Raw genomic sequence first — 21,823 nt, forward strand, 5'->3', positions numbered from 1 at the left:
AGCTTACTAGTTATCAGTTTCATTTGTGCTTGTCATTGTCATCATAAGCATATTGAGACAAGATGGCTTCAAGTGTATTGTTGAGTGAACAAAAGCACGAGAACAGGAAAGAAGGAGAACTTGTGTTTCCATGTGAGCTTGGGAACGAGGTTGAGTTGCCCAAAAATTGTGTATGGTCTAAGGAGTATTTGGTACAAGCACCACGTCAGTTGGAAGCACCAATTATAGACTTAGGAGGAGTCCTACGTGGGAACAAGAAGCCATCAATCAAGCTGTTGAACAAATCAAAGAGGCTTGCTTAGTGCACGGCTTCTTTGTAGTAATCAATCATGGAGTCGATGATGATTTGATAAAGAAAACATATGAGCATATGGATACTTACTTTAAGCAACCGATTGATGCAAAAGTAAAGGCCTATAAACCTAAGGGTTCCCTAGCAGGCTATTTAGGTGCTCATTCTGAACACTTCTCTTCTAACCTAACTTGGAAGGAGACCCTCACTTTCCTCCTTCCTCATGATGATCCACAACCTGCTGTCAGAGACTATTTTGTCTCCACCTTAGGCCAAGACTTTTATGAAACTGAGTAGGTAATTTTTTTCTACAAACATGTACATGTGTATAGAAAACATTGATTTTGTCATATTTTGAATAATTTTGTAGGGAGGTTTTCCAAAAGTATTGTGAAGCAATGAAGGAGTTAGGAATGAAGATGATGGATTTGCTATCAATGAGCTTAGGGTTAAATCAGATATACCTGAGAGACCTTTTCTCAGATGGATGCTCCTTAATGAGATGCAACTATTACCCTCATTGCCAAGTTCCTACTGAAGTTCTAGGCACAGGACCACATCGTGACCCAACCTCACTCACCATACTACACCAAGATCATGTTGGAGGACACGAAGTTTTCTTAGGTGACAAATGGTTTGCTATCGAACCTCTTCCTAATTCCTTCGTCATCAACATTGGTGATGCCTTCAGGGTACATACGTGTCCTTTTGCCTTAAACCTATTCCCTATGACTTTTAGCATTCAACTTAATTGAAGTTGTATATGTATTTTAAATGTGGATTGTGTTGTAGGCATTGACAAATGGGAGGTTCAAGAGCAGTTGACACAGGGCAATAGTGAACAACCAGTGCGATAGGAGGTTGTTGGCATTCTTTATGAACCCTAAGGGAGATAAGGTAGTTCAACCTCCTTCAGATATTTTGAACTTAGATGGGACAAGGAATTATCCTGACTTCACTTGGTCTGAATTAGTCCATTTTACTCAGTGGCACTACAGAGCTGACGAATTCACCTTCCCAAACCTTCTCAAGTTTCGATCTACCAAGCCTCAATCTGTTTCTACTTAAGTCCACCCCTTTATTACTTGTTATCTACAACATAAAGAATAAAATATTGTGATAGTACCATGATGTTATGCTCTATGCAGCTTTGGTTTCTCTTTTGCTAGCTTGTTTGCTTTCATTTATGATAAAGAATAAAATGATGACGTGTTACAATTTTATTATGATCCATGCTTCACTATTTTTTTTTTATATTGGTCCTTGTTTGCTTTCATTTATGATAAAGAATTAAATGATGACGTGTTACAATTTTATTATGATCCATGCTTCACTATTTTTTTTTATGTTGGTCCTTTATTTCTAATCTACGATAAAGATTACACACATGTGATGAAATAATTTAAGAGATCAAATTTACAAATTATACTTTTAGTCGTCAGTTCATCTCAGCTATAACTAGTCGTAGTTTTTTTCCTAAAAACATTGGAGTAATTACTATTCAATATTTTTAAATTGAAGAAAATTTAACTATACTCATTGATACCCAGCTTTATTATTCTAACTATGAAATGTTTCGAAAGTTGTGATTTATGGTTTATGTTTTCATCATTGAAAATAAATTAATATATGCACATTCAATGAGATTTTTTTTTTCATTTTAACCAAAACACTCAATGAGATTGAATTATCCAATATAGTAATAACTTCAATGAGAAATATTTTGTCGTAGTAAAAACTAGAAGAAATAGTACAATAATTTACTGAATGCCTCTTCTAGGATCGCATGCTGTGAGTTCAAAATTTAGTGTTTATTATAGATATATTTAATGAGAAAATATGAATTTAAAATTTTATTTAGTCTTATATGAACATCTTTGGCAAGAAAATTTATAAGAATTAAGTAGCTCTGAAATCTTGTTATTGGAAGGAAACTTTTACTTAACGAAAGTCACGCGCAAACTTTGAGCTCCTCACATTTCTTTTTGTACTAGGGAAATGAGTTCTAAACTTCACTACTCTCAAGGATGTCTTACTTGAGAAATTTCATGAGCTAGTAATTTATAAGAATTTAAACATCAAATTTTAACTCCTATAAAGATGATCAAGTACAAATTTCGCCGGAATTTTTTTTGAGGACATAACAATAGTCGTCATGCACTTTGTTTTGTTATATAACTAGACGCCTTATCCCGTGCGCTATATGGGTGAACTAATAATAGTTCAATCACTAAAATTTGAATTTAAAAACACACATTAACCATATTTTTTAAAGTATGCCAAACATGCAAAATTGTTAAAATACTTATCAGAAATTATGATTGTAAATCTTTGTGTCAATTCAAAATAGGTATATTGATATTTTTTGCCTTCATTACCAATAATATAAAAAACTTTAGTAGTTATGGTCAGGGTTTAAGATTGATGGATCTTTGAAATATACATGACAATGTGATGATACATATGTTGTAAATTTAGTATAATAATCATATGTGATGTTGACATACAACATCGTCAATTACTGAGATAATTATCTCTTGAAAAAAACTATATTGTCACCATTATTTAATGAACACATAAATTACAAAAACACATTATTCTTTCAATTCATAACATGTGTTACTTTAATTAGGACCAAGAAAAGGTAGTTATTAGTCTCAAATGATTTATATTTTGAATCAAACCAAGAACGACTTATACTATAGAGAGCATATGCTTGTTACTATAGTCTATGTTATCAATTTTGAAGTTTTTTTTTTTTCCTCTACGAGTAAAGAAACTATAGAGCCCTTGAACTCTATTGAAACTTTCATCAATGTCCCCCTAAAAAATCACTTATTACTATTTGATTTATTTAAAATATCACTTGTTGGTATATTTTAACCTAAGATATAGCTTTCTTACATAATAATCCTAAAAGTAAATTATATAGAACGTATAAAATATAAATATATATACATATATTATTATTAACACGATCACATCGACATAAGTATACGAATATTACCTCGCAACTTTCTTTTCAATATCAAATTCCACACCCTACCATATTTGAAACCAAATTTTCTATCCCCTTTCGGTCAAGGCTGGTCTATACTTAGGGAAAATAGCAAATAAAAACCCCCTAAATATATAAAATTGTGATTTGGGACTTTTAATTTGAAAAACAACAAATAAAAACCCGGTCCCATATTACAAGTATGAAATATTGGTAAAATGTCTAAAGAGCCCATTAGCCAAATGACAAGTTGACTATGATAAATGACAAGTTCATTTTAGTAAATGACAACTTCAGTAAACCAAATTAAAATTTGACTGAGGGTATGCCAAATAACAAGTTGACTGTAAAAAATAACAAGTTGACTTTAACAAATGGCAACTTCAGTAGACCAAATTACAACTTTACTGATTAAAATGAAATTTTCGAATGGCGGAAAAATAAAATTTTCTTTAATTAAAACAGAAACCAAAAATTTGTAAAGTAATATCATTTAATTTTGTATGATTAAAATTATTTTTTTGCCAGCTGGCTGATTAAAATTTTACACCTAAGCATATGCACCTCCTATGAATCAGAACTATGAATCAAAAGGAGGAGCGCAATAAATATAGTTGTTATGTTTTAAAAGTTTATATAAAACTCCGTTAAAGAACTATTCTCTTTTCTTTTCATTCTGCCCCAATACTTTATTTCAGAAATTTATAAATAACATTTTCCATTCCCAAACTTTTTTTTTTAATGAAGCATGGACATTAAAACATTTTGACATGTCAACGTCCCATCTCATTGTCGTGAAATGCACTGAGTAGCAATGAGTACGCCATGACAGTCTTTTACTTATAATCTTTTTGAAAGAGATAATTTTTTTAAGCAGCTAAATAATGATTTTTATGACCTTGGACTAATTTATTTTAAAGAAGAAACAAAGAAAGTGTGAGCGACACTAGTTGGAAGAAAAATTGCATAGGTGTACCTATCCATGCAAGTCTTTTCATATCAAATAATAATTACATTATGGAATACTTCAGTGTGGGTAACATTCGTTGTTATATATGTACAAAAGAAAAAAGCATTTGTTGTCATATTTGTTGGTTTTTTTCCCGAATCTAACATTAATATCTTCAATCCGACAGTACTTTTATCATAATTATGACCGATATGCCTGTCAAACTCCTCATCAAATACCCAAAATGTGTGCAAAACATAAACATATACATTCGAGTTGTGTCAGAAGAACACATAAGAGGTTGAGCCTGAAAAGAGGAAGAAACACAAGGAGAGTAAAAGCTCGGAGTAACAGTGAAGGGAAGTAAAGATGAACACAAAGATAAAGCAACCTATAAGCATCATGTTTAATGATCATTAAAATTAAAATTGAACCGCACACATGGGAAAAAAATTAACTTCCCAAAGAAAAGAACTAATATAACCCAAGTCATCAAACACTATTCAATTTGCATCACGCTCAAAGTAATTTAAATTTAAACCAAATACAATTTAAACTAAATTTACACTTAAATACAAAGATATTATTGAGAAAAAATTAGAAGCAACCAATAGAATCACAGATAACACAAAGTTATTTCGCTTATGCCTAATTATAGCCAGCAATGGTTGCCCTCAAATGCACGTCCCCTAAACTCCAAGACATCTAATCAGAAGCAATTGTCTATTAATGACATTAAAACAATAAAAACCCAGAGTAGGGCTGTGCAAGAAGTTTGGAAATCCGGTCATCAGACTAGTCCAATCCGACACAATTCAGTTTGATCCAAAACCCATAAAGGATAACCTGATCAAAATAAATATCAATTGGGACCCGAGTAGTCACTTGGGTCAGACCAGGCTTTGAGTTGCCCTCTCAGACCAAATGGTCTAATCTGACCTGATGCTCTTTCTTTCTTTCTTTAATAAATTAAGCCCCGGAACAGCTAAGGTTACTTCCAACTTATATTTCTGTCACGAAAACAAATATAAATGCTGAAATAAGAACCCATATTGTTAATACTACAAATTCACGTCATCATAAGAAACCAATCCTTAACAGTCAAAAGTAAACAACCAACCTGTGACCTCAAATCCAAACCATATCCAAACACTGAAAAGCAAAAGTAAAAATAGAACCACAAGTATTCCAATCGAAGCATCTCAATCTCCAGCCACAAAACAGGACCTCATAAACGTCATCCCAGGATACACATAACCAAACTCAATATTGGTCGAGTTTCAATGACTCCAAATAATAGTGCAACCTAGCAAGAATCCACAACAAATTAGAGAATAAGCAAAATATAGTAAATTCAAGTTGGAAATTCAATATCCTTCCAAAAAAATTGGAGATTTTTATCACCTCCATATCTTTCAATGTGGATATTTAGGAACCTTGACCCTCTTTAGTAACAACCGCCAATCAGTTTCATTTGCAACTTCACTAGTCATAATGCAAGTCAAATAATTACCCCTAAAACATTTAAACTATCAGGATCAACTACGTAGATCCAAGCAATAAAAATTTTATACAAAGATAGACAACAAAACCAAGCAAGCAAAGGAAAAGAGAAGACAATGAACCCAAAGACAACTCTTGAAAACAAAGAAATCCCTTCTGCCGACAAAGAAATCTCCATAGAGCAATCCATTCTCCTAGACAACTACCTGAAACAAAAGAAAAGTAGTCATGCTAATCGTCAAAAAATTGTATGAAACTTATAAAACTATAGTAAATTCATGCGAGAACCCATGAACATTTAAAAATAAATTTTTCTTTTAGCACTGACATCTACCCATGACGCTTGAGTTGAAAATTAAATTTCAAAGAAAGATGGAAAGACTTGAGATTATCAGATGAGGTATTAGTCATTAAATAGATTGAAGGGCTTACACATCTGTTCCCCTTCCCACAACATGACCAAATAAACTAAACCGCCACTAAAGATGCGATGCACAACGAAATGGATAAGCCAAGAAAGTATTACACAGTGTCTCTGTGAAATTTAGATAGAACAATAAAAAAATTGATAATCTCAACTCCTACACTGTATGCATCTGAAAATGCATTTAAGAAAGTATCTCCATAGCCTAAAATTAGTAGAGTACAACAATGAAAATGAGTAGAATATACCCTACTGCCCTAAAAGCTGGGAGAAACACACAGTAAAAATATTGAAAATATTAATGAAAGGAATGAATTTGTCATTCTATATATTTCTCTAGTCGCATTAAGATCTCCAAGAACCTGCAAAGAAAAATTAGAAACATTTAACCTGGTAAATGTTTGAATCTTACATGAATACTTAGTGACTGTTTGGCATCACTTATTTTGAGCTTATAAGTAGCTTATAAGCTCTATAAGCTCGATTGACACAATTGAGTATGTTTGGATCAGCTTTTCTACAATCGGGCTTTTGTCTGAAAAGCTATAATAAGCTATAAGCTAAAATTAACAGCTTATGACTTATAGCTTTTGGCTTTTGGCTTTTGAAATATGGAGAGAGAAAAAGTTAAGAAATTTATTACCTCTTTTGGTTCTTATTATAAGCCTCAAATAACTAATTTGTAGATAATAAAAAATCAGTTAAAATTAGTTGAAAGTAATGAATAAGTTAGAAATATATTTTTATTTTTAAATATGCTCCTAAAAATATACTTTTATTTTTTCATGTTTCACTTTATATTTAAAATATTTTTTATGACTTCTTCATATTAAATTATTTTAATTTCATTGTATTATGTGAAATTATTTTTTTAATCATGTTTCATTATTTATTAAAACTCATATCATTTTACAACCAAATTTACTTTTACTCAATCAAAATCCAAACAACCTTTTACCAATCTCACTTTTGCAATCTAGTTTTTCTGAACTCTAATCCAAACACAATTCAGCTTATCCAATTTAGCTTTTATCCAATTTCACTTCTCTATAAGCTACTTTTTCAATAAGCTACTTTTTCAATCGTTGATCCAAACGGACCCTTAGTCCTATTGAAATAATGCAGAGAAAATATATGCAGGAAGGACATTTTGCATAAATTCACGGTGGTTTCTGTAGGAATAGCTATCATTAATAAGCAAAAACGCAAGAGAATCAGTACATGCACATAGGCCCCATTCTTTGCTTCATAAGAATCCTATTATCCTCTTTCCATTCAATGCAAAATGATAATGATGTTGAAGGTAACTTTGGTGTTGCGGGCCGCCCATCACCATTGCATGTGGCCATGAGAGATGCAAAATTGAAATTCAAATTTTGACAGTCCCCATTACTGTAACAGCAAAAAGATGCAATTATTGGACTAAACTATTCTCACACAACACTGTAGCTTAACTTCAAAATTCACATTATCATTCTGCTTGAGGTCCTGCTGAATTTACTAATTCTTATCATTTATTTATTCATGCACAAAATAAGGCATGAAGTTACGCATGAAAACTGAAAAGTGAAAACGGTACAAACTTAAAAAAGGTGAAAATTACGGCAAATGAAAGTTATTGCTACAATCACACAGAATATGGGATGAGAATATTTAATCCAACCTCTATTTTTGTTTAAGAAATGATCCAAATAACAGAATAAACTTCATCTCCCGTAACAACTCAAGCAGAAATGGATACACAAACCAAAGCTACAAATCCAAGCCAGATTTACAAAGAGAAAAAAAAAGAAAATAGCACTGACACTTGAGTTTGAAAAATGCTGAAGACATCTCTTCACTGGAAAGAGAAACATGAACTTCATTGCTGGGGAACTAAAGCATCTGACGTCTCTTGAGAACATAGGTCTCGCTACATTCCCCTGGATCCTTCATATTATTAGAAATATAACTTCATTGAAATCAGAAAAGTAAAAACAATAAAAAGAATGAAGAACAATATATATATAATTTTTTTACTTGACAAGAAGAATAATCTTTTAGTGTAAAATCAATTATCCAACCACTAGTGGTGTATCCTAGGAGGGTTTTGTGCCTCTCTGGTCAGCTTCCATATAATCTTTTTGGTAGTACCGCCTCTACCAAATTGACTGTCGATTCTGTAATTTAATCATCCATCAGAATCTGCTGTTGCAAATTACCAAGAAACCCTTTTGTCCTACAAAAAATGAAATCAGACCCAGGAACCAATTATCAATCAAACATCAGTCCAATAAGAAAGAGATCAAATCAGACTTACACGAACCCACAACTCAAGTAGAAACGGATTTACAAACCAAAATCACAAATCCAAGCGAGATTTACGGAAAGTTCGATGGAAACTGGAAGTTGCACTTGATTTCTACTGAAGAAAATGAGTGAGGAACAGAGAAATTGTGGAAGGCATCTATAGATTAGTCTTGCACCATAATGGGTTTAGGAAGAGAATAATTCAATTCAAATCCAATAGAAACATGTGAAATGCAATAAGGAAGTAGTAAAGGAGTTATATTTAAATTAGGGATAAAAATGGATTGGCCAGAGGAGCGGTCAAGATTTGAAAACAGAATGAAATTTAAATACAAAATTACCTGGCCCTTATATTGGAAGACGAGGATTGATTGGGATTCACGGGAACTTTAATTAGGAAGTTGAAAAGAGAAAATTTTTTAAAATTAAAATTCTCCATTTGGATGAAGAATCGCACAGAAGACGAAGGGCTGGGTTCAATGCGCATGGGGCTGCTGGCTTTCCATTTCTCTGCAAAAGATTAATGTTCAGGGTTGTAATATTCACAGCACAACTTCATCATGCCTATATGAAAAATAAATTGCAGATGTTTTATTGAACCAAACTCAGAAGAAAGTAGGCCACACTGAAGAGATTTATAAAATTATATCCACGGAATTTCCCATTCGCTCGCTTGGGATCGATTCATATTCCCTCCTAGGTTCGTTGTATTTTGCCTCTCCAATTCCCCACGACCCACACACGAATTAAATGCAAACAACATAACATGAAGCCTAACCCCTAAGCTTCCCCAAAAAAACTGACAAAAGCAAAACCAAATGCTCACAAGCCACAAAATACAATCCACGTGGCCCAATACCTGCACATCTAAGTGGACCAATAACAAAGCACTCACAACGTTTATAGAGTATATAGATTGAGAAAAATTGAACCTTTAACTCAATGTGAAATGAAGTTCAATTTTTTCTCTTTCATGAAATTTTTCCTGGCAATTAAGAGCTTTGAAATCATATTATTTTAAACCATTTTTTTCCTTTGAAAATCTCCTGAGAAATTTAAAGAAGTCAGGACTAAAGTTTTATATCAATGATATTTGTACAAGAATCTATTATGCTTTTAGTGGCCAAGGGGCTAATGATATTATAGTAAAAAAATTTATTTCTTCATTTCAAGTCCAAAATTTTCATTTTATTAAATAATCTATATACTCTATAAACATTGTGAGTGCTTTGTAATTGGTCCACTTAGATGTGCAGGTATTGGGCCACGTGGATTGTATTTTGTGGCTTGTGAGCATTTGGTTTTGCTTTTGTCAGTTTTTTTGGGGATGCTTAGGGGTTAGGCTTCATGTTATGTTGTTTGCATTTAATTCGTGTGTGGGTCGTGGGGAATTGGAGAGGCAAAATACAACGAACCTAGGAGGGAATATGAATCGATCCCAAGTGAGCGAATGGGAAATTCCGTGGATATAATTTTTATTTTATTAAATAATGTATATTATAATTGGATTTTTCAATGAATATCAATGTCTTGTACAATTCTAATGGAGAAATGTTGATTTTACCATTAATTAGATGGTTTCATTCATAATTAATTATGATACTACACATGGGCAAGGTAGGGTATATTTATTTTGTCTTCAAATTCATAATAGCATTAATTATTTTATTTTTTTTAAATTATACATTATTTGTATTATGGTTTTAATTATTAAAATGAATGAAGAGCGTATTCTGAATTTGAAAGAAATTCTAAGAGACCAATGTAAAACAAAATACATATGCAAAACAAACCGTGGATAATAACACCTTATAAATAACTAAACTGAATAAATTAAATCATATTCCCTCACATAACTGAACATCATATAACTTTTACACAAACTGCTTAACTGAATATTGAATAACCAAGTAAATAGGCAACTGCATGACTAAATAACTAGGCAGCTACACAACTGAATATCTGAACTAAATTGAATAACTAACTCATGGATATTCATGAGCATATAACTGAATTACACATATATCCATGCAAATAAAACTATAACACAAGTACTCTTGCAAATAAAATGCTAGTGTCATGATAGATCGCATCAGTGATCTTTCTAGTAAAATCGCATCAACAATCCTAACCAGTTGACATCAACTAATGTAAATTAATCACATCAATGATTTAGTTGACTTGGCATCAACCAAGGTTAATCACATCAACAACTTGATAGAATCGCATTAAAGATTCTAATAACTTGGTATCAACAAAGACACATTAATTGCATAAACAATTTAGATAACTTGGCATCAACCAAGGTTAACTGCATCAATTGAATAGCTATTAGGTGCGCACATATTTTTTCAGAATATCGTCCTGAACAGTGAAATGGATGCATATGGCCATGGCTATGGCTCTGTGCCATACAAAATATGGTACAAACAAACATGCAACTAATGCAGGACATACAAAATAATGATTACAGCTACCTTTTTCCTGTTCTCTTGTGCTGATACCTTGCTCTGAGTTTCTTTTTGGTAAGTCGGGAAACCAATTATATCCTAACATTACGTGTGTGTAAAAGGTAAGTCAAACTTGGGTTGTGGTTAACCTATAACTAACTAAATCTCCCTACAACTCCCCACTCAAGCAAATTCTCCTCTTTTAAAGTAGTTGGTCATCTTGGGCAAACATTTTATAGTTTATCTCTATATTCTAAGCGTCTCTAAAGCCTCCCCCTTTTCGTACTTACTTCATGCTATTTAATTCATTATGATTTAGTTAAGGGAGTAAGATTCAAACTAACTTTTCAGCTTCCCAAACATCAGCCAAAACATTAAGAAAGCATAAAATGATTATAGAGTTTCAAGCAATGCCATTTAATCCAGAAAATCCTTCGGCAACTATCAAATAATTTTGGTCATCATAATAAAGTTTTGGCATGCTTAACATTCTAGTACTTCTTTTAAGTATCAGCAACGCATGTATACCCCATTCAAATTCATTATATAGCTCTTTAAAACTTTACTTGATATACAGTAAATCAACTTCAAATTCTAAAGTTTCCACTTCATCGGCACTGCCTTAACCATCATTTTGACACTTTAAAACATAGTTCGAATATATTTAATACTAAAAAAGCATTAAACAGTAGGTTCATTGTATCTTTAGTTTCAACTGCAAATTTTCATCAGGCCCAAAGCGTTACAGACGAGCGTGCACATGCTGTATCCATTACTTTTTAACATTTCTATGCCATACCCATAAAGAGAAGTCAACCAACCTCCACTATACAACAAAATGGAGAATTAAACCCATCATTTTAGAATCTTCAAGTATTATTTAATCATTCTAAATAGTTTTCTAACATTCAAGTGTTTTAATATTGCCTTCATCCTGTAATCTGGAGATTTCCAGCTTTAAAAGTACCATCTTTATTAGCATGGGGAGTCTTATTCTCATTTAACAATCTAAAATGTGCGCCAAACACTTCAATCTTCTACAGTAATCATCTAGAAAAAACCCAGTTATAACAGCAACAACGATCATGTACATAGGATAATATTTCCTTCACATAACACATAAGCATAACTTCATTGTTATCTCAATTAATCATTTGACTCCTTTCCCGTATGAGAAACCATTTAATGCCATATTCTGGAAATTTTTCCAGATTTTAGGTTACACATCTCATTGGCCTTTTTGGTTTATTAGAACCATTAACCAGAGCAAAATTTATCTCCTTTTAATCAAACCAAGCAGTCCGTACAGGGGAGAAGAAAAGAGCCCGTATTCACAAATCCTAGCATTCCTAAACTCCATTTTACAATCACTTAGACATGATTTACATATTTTTCATAATGATTCGGCACTTCAAAACATTAACCAACAAGGTCCAGATCACTTTTTTAGTTTCCACATTGAAACCATGACTTCAGATTCTCTTAAGAATGATATAGAATTTTGGCAGCATTAACCACCAAGTTCTCATGCATTATTCAGCTTCAGTTTTAGCAATATATTCCTTTAGTCTTTAATGTAAGACTTAAATTAATTAATTTGAGTAGATTAAGGATATCAGTGAAAATAGTTAATATGATATATTTTTTCTAAAACAACCTCAGCATCTTCTTTAATTCCATCTCTCCCTCGCCTACTTGATTATTGTTAAGGAAATATCAATAAGGTTAATTTAGAAAAAAGTTGATAAATATGTGAAATGAGTTTTACATATAGGACCTACATCAATATTCCAATTAAGTCTCATATCAAGGACCGGAGGAGTATACAACAGCTCAGCAAAAACCAGCTTCAAGAACATCGATTTAGTCATCATTTAGGTATCTCTAAGCACACTTTAATACCTTGAGTCACTGATTTGATATTCAAAATCCCCAAAACAGCAATTTATAATCAGCTTCTACACATACAAACATACATGCATATATATCAAACAGCAAGCTTCAATTAAATTCCCAGCTTCAACTTTCAGCTTATAAGCCTCAAAACAAATTAATTAAAACAATTACAATCATATTTCAGCTTTTAGAGTCATAAGTCACTAGGTCCCGATCAAATTTTAGCTTCTAATAATCAAATTCAGTCGGTCAGCACTAAGTCATAACATAGATATTTTTCAGCTTCAAAGGCGTAATGTCACACACCCCTATAAAATACAAGCTTTCTCTTTCTTAAGATTACTTTCCACCTTTAAGAATCACCATCCCAACCACACGCATAATATCAGATATATGAATCGTGCCCCTTTTCACCCCCCCTATTAGAACTCGAAGCTACCACAGAGAACACAAACCCCTGTTTCGGAGACCAACAACCAGCAACAAAATAAGCAGCGGAAAAAACATGCAACACCATATCTCGCTCGAACAAACCTTAATCCACCCATAACTACTCTTTTCATAACTTGATCATCAATTTCTTCACTTCCTATCAGATTTCAGCAGCCAACAACCTCCAAAACCTCACGCAACCAGTTAAATAGAAGGTAGAAGATGGGTTAGAAGGCTTACCTCAGTTGGAAACCAAAGTTGCATGCAACAAGAGCCTCTCCGATCACTCCTCCACCAACTATTCCTCCTCTCAGATACTCAAGTTCTCTCAACTCTCCCTCTAGTTTACAACTCGACAAATTCAGAATGAGAAGGGGAAAGGAGTTTAATAAGAGAGGCAGCACGGGTGGCGGCCCGGTGTGTGCGGGGGATTTTCCCCGGACCATTTTGCCCTTGCTTCAGTTGCTAAAATTGTAAAATAAATCTGAAAATAAATTCATAATGTTTTATATGGATTTTCTTTATCTGTTAGTTTCTCTAGCCCATAAAATAATTTTCCTAAAATATTTTGAGCTAAAAATTAACCTCTAATTATTTTTAAATTTTTTAAGAAAATAAGCCTTTAATTTAAGAAATTATATTTTAAATTATCTATTTTTTGGGAAAATAAACTCTTCCATAAACTCCTATATTTTCCAAAATAATTATCTATAATTTTTTTTCATAATTATTCTGAGCCCTTATATATTTTTAATGATTATTTCTTTCTTGATTTTCCCCGATTTCTTACTTGAAAATATGCTTTTATATGGAGTAATCATTTCCTAAGGCTTTAACTAATTTTTTAAACCTTTCTAGCATCCTAATAATTACTGGCTTCAAAATTTGGGATATCGTAATCACAAAAGGTTTTTGAATCATACAAGTATTTTCATAATCGAACTTGTTCTGTTTAAAAGATTTCAAAGTTTTTTACTCCATGACATATTTGAATAAGGGATTTCTCATCAAAGGCTTCTGTTATTTGAGTACTTCTCAAAGTCATTTGATTTTCTAAACAAATTCTTTATCATTCAAGGTAGTATTCCAACCTTGTTTTTTAAACTTAACTTTTTTACTTTGATCAATTCAAAAGTTATTCCATGACTTAAACGAATAAAGCTCTCACTATCTTAAGCTCTTTCTAATTTTAAAAAAGCCTTTTCAGAATATATTACTTGAAGCCTCACTCGAATAATATCAAAGCATTTAAATATTTTCTTTATTTGAAAACTTATTCAAATAACCTTCTAAAACTATTCAAGATGTGCTCTAAAAATATGAGTTTAAATGTTTTACATAACTCATTCGGATAACATTTTGAGTCATTGTTCTGTAACCTTTTTATTCTAGTCAATATTTGAATAAGTGTTCAAATTTCCTCAAAGCTCAAATTCTAGTTCTACTCAAGTTATTAAGCCGAATTACTCGAGCTTCGAGTCAAGTCTAAAAGTTTGTGATGTATATAAGCAAGCTTTCAAAACAATTTTATGACTTTATTCAAATATTATTTCAAGTCATCACTTTAAAATTCTTTATTCTAATCAGCTTCAAATAAATGGCTCAAGTTTTCATTGGTAGAAATACTTTTATTTGATGTATAATCCGAGTCAAATATTTTTGTTCTTAAACTATAAAATAGCATTCAAACAATGATAAGTTCTTCGAAAGATTTTCCTTTGAGTACTCGAATACTTATTTGAGTCATTCATGTTATCAAACTGACTGCAAAGCTGCATCAAGTAAAAGGTTCTTGTTCCTTTGAAAATCCTGAGCCAGTATTTCATGCTTTACTTGAGTTAAAACTTTTTCTTTCCTTATTCCAAATCTTATCGGAATTAAATGTTACTCTTTTCAAACACTCACTGCAATACTTGTCTAAGTAAAATTAGTTACTTTGCGTGTCAAATTTCTTCTTTGATTTGATTACACTAATTAATGCCTCGAGTTTCTTAGTTTAAAGCTTCCTAACACTAATACATTTATTTTAGACCACTTACATTTTGTTAGGAAACTTGTTAATTATAGGATTAAGGCTCAACAAATAATGACATGAAAGATTAACATTTTGTTAGAAGCATTAAATGCACTCAACTGTTGCAAGGCAACCACACTCTAGACTACTCCACTTCAACGGAAACAAGCTCATGAGTCTAAGGGACATATTGGAGATCAACTATAAATACAATGAACATTCAATAAAACAAACAATGATTTGAGCTACCACCCTAGAAAGTTTATTACATGCATTCAAAATTCATTATTCAAACTCTGAGTCACTCAACTATGAAATCTTGAGAGGGTTATAACCTCACAAGAAGTAAAGGAGAGTGATTGAGGTTTTGTAAATTGCAAATTGTTTTTCCCAGGAACTAAGAGTTCGGTGAATCTTGGAAGATAGTGGAATCTCAGAGATGCTATAAAACTAAACGTAAGTCAAGTGCTAGACCAAACCAATGTAAATTAGTGTTCCTCTCTTCCTGGTAGTGCTTTAACTCTATTTTCATTTCAATTTCTTTTATTTGAGCAAGTTTAAAATTTTTACTATCACTGAATTCACCGCCTCTTGGGTGATCTTCCTATCTAACAAGGCCTGGGCCCAATAAGTTTGTGCAATGTCTCCTACAAAATTGTTTTAAAGGTGTCGAGCCACAGACTCAAGCTTGTATTATCCAAACTTATAGAACCAAATCAGAGTACTTTTCTTAAAGAAAGATGATTCAGGGACAATATAATGCTAGCTGCAAATGTAATGCATTAGATACATTATTCGGGCAAAGAAAGACGCAAATTAGCAGTTTTAGAAGTAGATCTTTTCCAAGCCTTTTTGGTCGCTCTCATGGCCCTTCTTTGCAGCAACTATGGAAAGGGAGAAATTTCCTAGAAAGTGGATCAACCTGATCATGTAATGTGTCTCTACGGTGAATTATATTCTTCCTAATGGCCAAATTATACAGCATCTGAACCATATGGGATGAGTAACACAACGCGACCTGTTATTACCTTACATGTTCATACTATCATCCAGTATCTTTTCTTGCCTAATCAAACAGGCTTCACCCAGCTGGTCTTTGAAAGGGAATTAGCATTCTGCAGGAATGCCCCACGCATAATCTATTTCACATTACGATGTCAAAATTTATGTCCTTTTTTACTCTTTTTCTTGGAATAAATTAAAGATGATTTTATCTCTATATTTTTATGGATAATCTTGTATATAGGGTTTAAAAAATATCTATATTATTACTTTTATTTTATATTAATTTCAAAAATTCCCCAATATAGCACGAAGTAGTGGAACACTTCTAGCAATTCAAATCCCTCAAATAATGGGGCATTAACTTAATGCCATTAAGTCTACTAAGCTTATTAGGGGCTCTTCCTTTTCTATCCCTTTTATTTTCAAAAATGAAGACTAACTCATACATAATATGTTTTCGCGCCCTTATTAATTTTTCTTTTTTCCTCTCTTATCATTCATTTGGACTCGGAGGGAGTATAATCTTTTCGCTTAATTTTTTCCTTGCTTATTTCTAACCCATGAACTAAAGACGTTGAATTTTAATGAATAAGTTCCCTAAGTATACAAATTACCGAAAAATAAACTCATTAAAATCGACAGTAACATTTTAAGAAGTAAGGTGGTGGCCTTTGAGTTACTACATTTTACCATTTTAAATCTTTGTGAAGGCATAAACTACATACTAAATTAGATTTTCTCATATAATATTGAATAATCAAGTCCTAATTGCATTGATTTAACCTTATTTAATTTCTCGGACCAAATTTAATTAAATTAGACATTTTTCCAGGAAAAAGAATATGAAAACATCTAGTTTTACCGGCAAATTTACATTGCAACTTTGACAAACCACGCAATGGAATGGATTGTATTTTTCTTCTCTCCATTTTCTACAAATTGCTGAAGCATAGGATGCTGAACGAAAGTTAAAAATATATTCATATTTAAGGATCAAACTTAGAGCAAAAGTTAGGTCAAGTTCATAGGTTAATTATAAGAGCACATATGTATTTTAACAACTAACAATAGCAAAATAACAAGCATTCAATGCTATGAAAGCTGATGGTTTTAAATTCTTAGGAAGAAAAATTTATTGATAAATTGATATGAATGATAAATTGATTGCTTCTGTGACTGATAATGAAGTAAAAGATAATGTATTTGTCACGCCCCAACTTTGGAGGTGACCGGTGTCACACCTATCTTTATAATCCATTATATGTCAATTGGAACCAATATAAGTCATTTCGTAACGTTTCCGGATGAAAAATTTTGCATTTCAGGATTTCATTGTTCATCATGTCCGTACACCATTCATCCGAAAATGAGTCAACTTTGAAAATTCATAACTATATCTAGAAAAATCAAAATGAAATGGTTCTAATTTTCACACGAAACTTGCTAAGAGTTCTATGGAGGAAAAATAATCATTAGGTCGAATTCAATCCAGAATAATTCCAGGAAATTCGTCAAAATATACTGTTCATTTGGTAAATTTTTGAATTTTCAGTATTTTTGCTCAACTTTAGAAGGGCATAACTCTTAGCACACAACTCCAAATTTAACAAGTTACCAATTTTTTTAAAGCTAAAAATGAGATCTATTTGTCTGTAAAATTTCATGCCCAAATTTAAACAATTGCCCATTATTTCATATGCCACAAGTTTGTTACTATTTAGGGAATTTCTATCCCCTAATTGCCATTTTCTTGATTTATTTCCCCTTTTACCTTTTTCCACTTTCCTTCCATAATGTACCATGCATAATTCCAACACTACGGCATGAGAATAAAATATAATACACATCATAACATCATCCATAACTAAATACAACCATTACATAAAGTTCAATGATACCTTACATAACATAACATAACATAACAACATTAATTACATATTGCTCCACTATCCCAATACCAATTCCTTGCCTTGATCCATGCTTGGTCCACTTCCTGATTAGTGCATAAAATGACATAGGAGGAGTGAGATTTCAAAGAAATCTCAGTAGCATATGAATTATAATTATCATATAAATCATTGCAAGTTAAATTGTGATATGTCATGCAATCCAATTCATTCCCAACTCATAGAAATTCATGCCAAATATCATGCAAGGAGAGGAACATTATATCATCCACATTGACATACCACAAAGCATTTGGCCAAAGCATAACCAATGTCAATCAACAATCAAAGTCACCAAAAAAATTCCTCCGAATCCAAGCAACAACAAATCACAACAAACAAGCAAATTCAAAGCTACCTTTGCGAAGCCTGTCCAACTAATTCCTCCAAGGAGAAATGCTTCTCCTTAATTCCTCCTCTCAATGCCTATTAAACTAAGCATAAACATAAGTCATATTAATCACAAGACAACTTAGTTTCAACACTTTAACATTACTTAATAATTTCCCTCATTTTATCTTTGATTTTTAACAAATTGATTCCTCCTTTAGAATCAACCATCTCATGACACAATTCTGTACAATTTTTCATGAGGAATCCAATGGTGCAATCAGATGTTTAAAATTCAAACTCCTTCCCCATGAACTCCTCTTGGCCGAATAGGGGGCTGTATGCTTTTAAAAATTCTATTTTTAATTCCAATGATTTTAAACGCTTTCCAACATTATATTCCTACACAAAAACATGTTTTAAAGCCATTGGAATTAAAAATCAAATTGCTTCTGTATGAACAGTACTGGACGAAATTCTTTCCCTTAAACCCTAACTTTGATTTCATTCAAAAATCAATCCATACACCATTTAATCTTCCTTATTCCACTTGATTATTAAGGTTTCTATTATTTTCTAAGCATCACACATCCAAACTGAATTTTGGCAAAATTTCCAGCATTTTCCCAAGCAAAATCCTTGTTTAATCAATGTAAAACTTAGAAATATTGATGCTTGGACATACCTTAGTGTTTTCTTAAAGTAAGTTGGATGATCTCTTACCTAAAACACCTCAAAATTTCATGCAAGGGTGGCTGGATGAACAGTGACAGAATTTCCCCTTATTTTTCCCAATATTCTAACATTTTCTTTGTATTTTCAAGGGGTATTTATAGGAAAAAAATCCATCTGCCCTCTCCCTCCTGATTTTCACAAAATTAGACACCTAAGGAGGTGTATGTGGCAGCCATCAAGTGTTCAAAATATTCAAATCACTTCATGTGACATTTCTCTAGATTTTTCCACAAAAATATCTCTTAATTTCACATTTTATTTAATAAAAATAGTGGAATCTGGAAAGTACACGAAATTGGGCCTTTAATGGGTCTATTGTGGGCCCCAAAAATGGTTTGGGCTGGCCCAAAAATATGAACCAGAAACCAAATCACTATCCCAAACTGATTTAAAACTTTATCGGTTACTATTCACTAGTAACATTCCATAACTTTTTCAGACCTCTAAAAATTTATTTCTCTCAATGATAATTCACATTTTAATATGGGAGCATGATCTGGAAATTTTCAGAATTTTTCACCACCTTTAGGTATTTATTTTGAATTTTCTCCGATTAGACCTTTATCAGTAAATCTGAGGGAAAATAAATTCCCTAAAATTAATTCCTGAGCCTCCAAAGCCTAAAACTAATTTTATAAATTCAAACACACATTTATATGAATTTTTCATCAATCTCACAAATTTATTGTGGCCTCTAACTTATTAAAATAATTATTTTCCTTCATTTTCCCAATAATTTTCTAAAAAACCTCTGTTTACTGGAAATTTTGTAATAATTCATTTTCACTGAAATTCCACCTTCTGGGCCTCAACCGAGTTTCCAAAACCTCTACTCTATACTTTTCCTATTTTTCAAGGATTTTCTAATATTTTTCTCAAATTTTCCCATTTTGACCTTTTTAGACTGATAATTACGAAAATTCCAGCCCGGACCTTTTCGGGATTTCATATCAAAAGTTGTTTCATCTCTCCATCTAGTTCTTGTATTGACTCTCATCCCAATTTTTGATACTTCATTGCCAAATGAAAATTTTCGAGATGTGACAACCGGCACGGAATATGAGAGACCTCACACCCCTGAGCCCAAATATATAGATTGTTTAACTAAAATTTTTAAGGTAATCATAGACAGAGGCATCTCATTAGACAAAACATTCATATACTTAATCATGTTGTGATTCAAAATATAAAGCTATTTGTAGAAATTTTCGATAGAGCCTCTACTGTAAACTAGACTTCCCGAAAATTCTACAATACCCTGCAAGTTTCAAACAATATTTGGAGCTCTGCTCCCCAGCACCAGTATATATATAACTACATTCCAAAATAACCCAAAAGACGAAGATCTAAACATAGATTACGTGGAGCATCTAATTCTAAAAATAAAGACATAAATGTACTTTTGAGTTTACATTAGCTAACAATTACTCAAAATAAAGTCACGAGTTATGGTTCTTCAATGAGGCTCTTCACTACTCAGCTGGGGGTACAGGGTCAGTGGAGTTGTCTAAAGTCAACAAAAGAATCTACCAGTGAATAACGTCCCATTGATAATATTTAACAAAGTAATAACAGATGAATGCAATAAGATTAAATTTTACTTTGAATGACTATATGACAAAGAATTAATTTCTACAGTATACAATCTTAAATTAAAAGATAAATATATATACTCAAGCTCATTAAACAATTAGATCCAAATTCACAATAAGACAGCTTGTTACACAAAAATATTATAAAATAACACTTTTTAAACACCGATCTTCTTATAGGGCTTCAACATAACGGAATAGCAAACGCGGCTTAAAGCCACGAATACAAGCGCGGACACATAGTCCACAAGGGTAAGTAACCAATCAAGCATAGCCAAAGTCACAAAACAAGCATGGATACGATGCCCACAAATATCAAGCGAGCTTGAAATTACCATGGCGCACCAAGGACTAATAGTGCTGCTGTTAGTGACTAGCGTTCGGTATCCAGTTCTCTTAAAAAAGTGTACAAGTATGCATGGGATTGATTTATTACTAACAACCAGAGGAATATATATTTATATATATTTTATTTCTACTAATGGAATCCTTTAAAGAATATTTTATAACAAATGATCCCAATATGAAAATTTTCAAATAATATTTTCAAAACTCCTTTCCAAATTCCAAGTATAAATATTTATTAGAAACAAAAATACAGATTAACAAATTGTAAGTAGAACTTTTAATCAGCATATAACAAGAGAAAATATTCCTTCAAGTAATAAAACATTAAAACATTAAATAAGTGAAATTGAAAAAAATGATAAAATTTAAGTTAAACCACCTTAATAGACCATTTAAAGAAGCTAAATGTTTATAAAAAATTTGTAACAATGGGATGCTATTCACTGACCTGTTGTGCTCTCAAAATATAACTTATTCCAATTAGTACATCCTTGAGTTATGCTCACTCCTCAATCTCCTAGTGTTCCGAAACAAAACATTATTAATACCCCATTTATAAATTATAAAAACTCCAAAATGTTTCATTTAAACATTTCTATACTGTATCACATCGACCCTTC

General features: G+C 32.1%; 1 pseudogene; it reads left to right on the plus strand.

Annotated features, from left to right (window-relative positions):
• The first annotated feature begins 370 nt into the window (after window positions 1-370).
• Window positions 371-8,979, plus strand: LOC114756011 (gibberellin 20 oxidase 2-like; annotated as a pseudogene).
• The last annotated feature ends 12,844 nt before the right edge of the window (window positions 8,980-21,823 follow it).

This window comes from Neltuma alba, unplaced genomic scaffold (assembly GCF_004799145.2).
Source record: "Neltuma alba isolate B1F8T4 unplaced genomic scaffold, ASM479914v2 tig00010369_pilon, whole genome shotgun sequence".
Classification (NCBI taxonomy): Eukaryota; Viridiplantae; Streptophyta; class Magnoliopsida; order Fabales; family Fabaceae; genus Neltuma; species Neltuma alba.